The sequence below is a fragment of the Artibeus jamaicensis genome, unplaced genomic scaffold (genome assembly GCF_021234435.1).
Source record: "Artibeus jamaicensis isolate MK-2021 breed Jamaican fruit bat unplaced genomic scaffold, CSHL_Jam_final contig_729, whole genome shotgun sequence".
NCBI lineage: Eukaryota > Metazoa > Chordata > Mammalia > Chiroptera > Phyllostomidae > Artibeus > Artibeus jamaicensis.
Genome location: NW_026521939.1, coordinates 2,711,637 through 2,716,478, shown reverse-complemented (window position 1 = coordinate 2,716,478; position 4,842 = coordinate 2,711,637). Strand labels below are relative to the sequence as shown.

Here is a 4,842-nt window from a genome sequence, read left to right as displayed (position 1 = left end):
CTGTGGTTAGTTTATTCAATGGCTTAGTTCTGTTGAATCAGTTTCTTTTCACCTGGCTGCTCTTTTTGCAATTCATAGCAGATAGCTCTATCCTCAGGGGTGCCCCTCATGGTCTTGAGATACACAGAAACAGGAGAGGAGAGCCTGGCCCTGACCTTTCCCTTTCCATAGGCACTTTCCCAGAAGCCCCTGCTGATTCTCCCTTGGATTTCATTGGTCAGAACTGTATTGTATGCCCTTTTCTAAGCCAGTCACTGGCAAGGAAAATGAAATTGCTATCACTGGCTTAGACCTTTCATTTTGAAACTGTGGCCCCCCCAGACCAGCATTATCAGCCTCACCTGGGGACTTGTTATACATTAAATCCTTGGACCCCACCCTAGACCTACTATATCAGAAACTATGGGGCAGAGCCCACAATCTATTTTTTTAAGCATCACAAATAAGTTTACTTAAAATTAGCTCAGTTACATGTTTTTCAAAAGTTTCGGAACCTGTCCCCACCAACACAGAGCCTGCAGTCCAACCTAAGAGCATCAATAAGTGATGGTCTAGGCACTTCTGACCCTTTTCTCTTGTCACTGAGAGACAGTCACAAACAAACGTTCCTCTTGCTCGGGTGAGTAGGAAGAATTCACTCATAAAAGAGCTTCATAGAATCCCTGTGCTCACGTCAGAAGAGTGCCAGCACTTCCACTGAGTATAACTCTCCATTATTCTTCTCTTGGTTTAATTTCTGCAGCTCGCAAAAGACTTCCATCCTGTTGAGCTCAGATCAAATGCATAGCTGAGATGTCACAAACTTGTACAGACTTAACAGTAGTTGTTTTGCTTCTGGTATTGTTGCCACAACAGCAAAGGTAGTCTCTAGAAGTAGGCCTGTCCAAGCCACAGCGCAGCTCAGGGCTGGAGGGCGGAGTAGTCCAGGAGATAGTGCAGGTTCATTTCCATCACACTCTGGATAAAGGAAACACACATACTGGAGAGGCGCAGTGATAGGTCGCGCTGGGGTGTCTTCTGAGGGAGGCCCAGGAAACGTGTCCCTTGATGCAGAACCAAGAACGGCATTTAGTAGAGCCGCTCTTTCTGGTGTGACGGGGCAGGACGTGGTTTCCTCTATTGTGTCCTCAGGCTTTTTATCGAACTCTTTATCACAGTTACCTTCTTTAGGATGGAGGCTATCTTGAAGAAATTCAGTTTGCTATTCCATTTTCTCCCCTTGCACGGCATTGCCGTGGTCAGAAACTGACTCCGTATTGACCTGTGTTCCTTGAAGACTGTCATCACCAAGGCCCAAGACAATGTTCAAGCAGGCACGGGTGGCTGCTGCAGGAATGTCAGAGAACTGCTGTGGACAGAGCTGCAACGTCTGTACCTCTGTCTTTTCTAAGGCAACCTCCGTTAAGCCAGGGCACGAGCTGGAAGGAAGCACATGCGTTTGGACCGGCTGCACCAGAGAGCTCCAGGGTAAAGTGATGTTTCTGTTGCGCATCTTCCCAGAAGTCCTAATACTGTGTCTCTAATAATTGTATGTAAGTCAGGTGTCTGCTTAATAGCCCAAAATTTAGGTAGTTCTACTTGAGTGTCTTTTCTGAACCTTTCTTTATGGTTGATAAACGTTGTTTGGATGCCGGAAGCTCTGACTATACACTTGCTTCACTTTTTCTTCTCCTTAAAATTCTCTTTGATGGCTCTGAGTTCTGGGATTGAAGTCCGTACCCCTGTGAGATTTCTCAGTTTATGAAATGAGACAGGGTGTGAGTGCCTGGATCTTGACTATGCATGAGTTTTCCAGGAGCAGCTGCTACTGATGACACTTCACGCTTGCATGGAATCATAGTGAGAAATTTTCCATGTAGCCCTGATCAGTGTGGCTTGGTTGGGCATCGTCCTACAAAGCAAAAGGTTGCAGGTTCGATTCCTAGTCAGGACACACGCTCAGGTCACGGGTTCAGGGCACTTATGAAAAGGCAATAGATCAATGTTTCTCTCTCATGTCAATGTTTCTCTTCCTCTTATTTCCTTCTCCCTTCCCCTCTCTCTAAAATCAATAAGCATGTGCTTGGGTGAGGATTTAAAAAAGAAAGAAATTTTCCATGTAGCATAAACAAATTTCCCCCATAATACCAGAGTGGACCACTGGTCCCTTGTGGTGATTCTTTTGAAATCAGTAGTGTTTGAAATTTTGTGTTCCTTATGGAGAGGTATTTCCTAGAAGCTGGTAGGAGTGGATCCAGGTCAGTGAGCGCAATACCACTTGGAGCACTTCTAGACATGACCGTCTTGAGCATCTGAGATCTAACTACCCTCTGACTTCCATTTTTTTCTGGGTCACTCAGATGTCCTGGTATCCAGGTTTCATATATATATATCCATCAGAGCTTAATGACATCAAAGATGAATTTCTGACCCACAGACACAGTACAACTCTGTATAACAGATTTTTTCTACTCGCCCGAGTAGGAGTGTGTATTTGCTTAGGGCACATGAGTTAAACATTTGTACATAAGCAAAGTCATGTCCATGTTTTTCAGTGATAAAGAATAAAACAGGATGCCTAGATGCCATGAAAAACTTTGTCTGCATAATCGCTTTGTTATCAGAGGTAGGAGTTTCAGTTTTCTGCTGGGGTTCTGCAGACAAGGCCTCCAAACCACAAGTGGCCCCTTCCCTGAATGTCCCTTGTATTGAATGTGTCCTCTATACGTCAGGAGACTACATAGCTTTACACTCTATATTCAGGTTTACATCTTCATTATTCCATAATCTCAAACCCTGTTATCGCGTACAACACTATGCTCTCCAGACTGAAAGTTGTGCACAGCCGGACGTGTTAGGATTTGACCTTGTCTCCCTGACCAGCTAGCTCCCCTGAGTTTCTGATCAGAAACCTAGCAAACTGAAGGTAACATACAATATTCGCAAAGTCAGTTTCTGACTACAAAAAAATTAAATTCACAATTAAAATGATAGCATTCAACAAATTCCCTGAATTAAAAGTTAAGTAGTCACGAAAGCCATACTGTATGCTTCCACTTAGAGCAGCGGGCGGCTGCCGGGGGCTGGGGCAGTGGGGAGTCGCTGTGCAACGGGGCCAGAGTGTCAGTTTTACGGGGTGGAAGCTCTCTGGAGGCCGGTGGTGATGATGGCTGCCCAACGAGGCACGTGGACTCAATATCCTGAACTGAATGCCTTAAAGAGATGGTTCAGTTAGTAACTTTTATGTCATGTGTATTTTACCACAATGAAAAAATTTTAAAAACTTTAAAAAATAGTTAAAATGAAAATAGTAACAATAGTACATTTAAAATGGATTCCAGGGGTGGAATGGATTCCACCCCTGCCTTTGAACAGGGGTATGGGAAATTAAGGAGGAATAGCAGGGAGCATGCCAGTCCCAATCAGCCACTGCATTCCTGCGCAGGAATTACAAAATTTCAGGCTGCTAAGCAGCCCAGGTAAAAAGCAACAGTGTCATCAGAAGAGTCAAAACAAGTAAACAGTATAGAGAACTGTTTGCCACCTGGTCCCAAAACTTCAAAGTAGATTAGCTAGCTTCTTAAAGACACGGAAAATGCTATTCAGCATCCCAGGAAAAAAAAAACAATTACTTTCTCCTGGACCACTGAAAGTAAAGCTGCTGAAAAGGTGTGCCTTCAGGCCCTCAGAGGAAAAGAGGGTGGAGTGGATAGACTTCCCTGGGACTCTGGGGCAGTTAGTTGACAACAGATTATTTATAATCAAGATTCCCATCAAGATACCAGCAAAACAACCCATAAAACTTTTCCCCAAGGGAAGAAGTGTATGGACACAGGGATAGACCAGTTTCCACCATCAACCACCTTCTCCTGCCCAGATGATCTCATTGAAACCCTCAGTGGGTGGCCGGGGTGACAGACCCCAGGAGGGGATCTTAGCAGAGCTGTCTCAGGGAGATTGGAAGCAAAAGGGCAGGTTTCCTTTTCTTTTGGAGTCTTGTGGACTTAGATGAGCTGCTGCTTGCAACTCGGAAATATTCCTCTCTCTCTAGGGAAACAACCACGTCACATTCCAGACTTTGTTCAGTGACCCAGAGAAGCCAAGCCGATTCCTGCTTGCCTTCTTTCAGTACACGGTCACTCCACAATCTTTTACCAAAGCCTCTAGAAACCCAAGGCTCCGGCTCCGCACTCAGCAATGGGAGAGGTGACAGCGAGGGCCCTCTGTTCCTATTGCCCTCACCTCGCAGAGGGTGATGGTCCTCCTGCTCTCTGTTACTAAAAGCAGGTCCGTTCTGTCACTCTGCCCCATGCCTAGAAGTCTGTCAGGCCTGGCCCTGGAGGGCACTGCAGACAATGCTATTTCCTCCTCCAGGGCTGCCGTCTGGGGCAAACCTGTGGACCGCCATGTGTCAGTCCTGGCAGGCTTCCGCATTCTCTCTCCACAACCTGTGTTTGAATAAGGCCTCCCAGTGATTTTGATGGACAAGAGACCAGGGATCTTTACCTGTAGAGAGCCAGATAGTAAATATTCCAGCCTGGTAACCATATGGCCTCGGTAGCAACTACTTAACTCTGCTGTCGTGGTGGGAAAGCAGCCACAGGTAATACATACGTGCATGGGCCTATGTGTAGAGAGAGATTTGAAATTCATATAATTTTTACCTGTTAGAAAATATTATTATAATTTTGATATTTTCTAACCACTTAAAAATGTAAAAGCCATTTTCAGTTCCTGGGCCACATAAAACCCAGTGGTGATCTGGGTTTAGCCACCAGAGTTTGCCAGTCTCAGCTCAGACCGATCAAGCTTTACCCCTGAAACTGGGGAGGGCCCAGCTTCCCTTGAAACAGAGAGACTCCC

At 45.5% G+C, this 4,842-nt stretch overlaps 1 pseudogene; it reads right to left on the bottom strand.

The window, feature by feature from the left end:
* Positions 1 to 673: 673 nt before the first annotated feature.
* Positions 674 to 4,413, bottom strand: LOC119037055 (nucleolar protein 11-like; annotated as a pseudogene).
* Between the last annotated feature and the right edge of the window lie 429 nt (positions 4,414 to 4,842).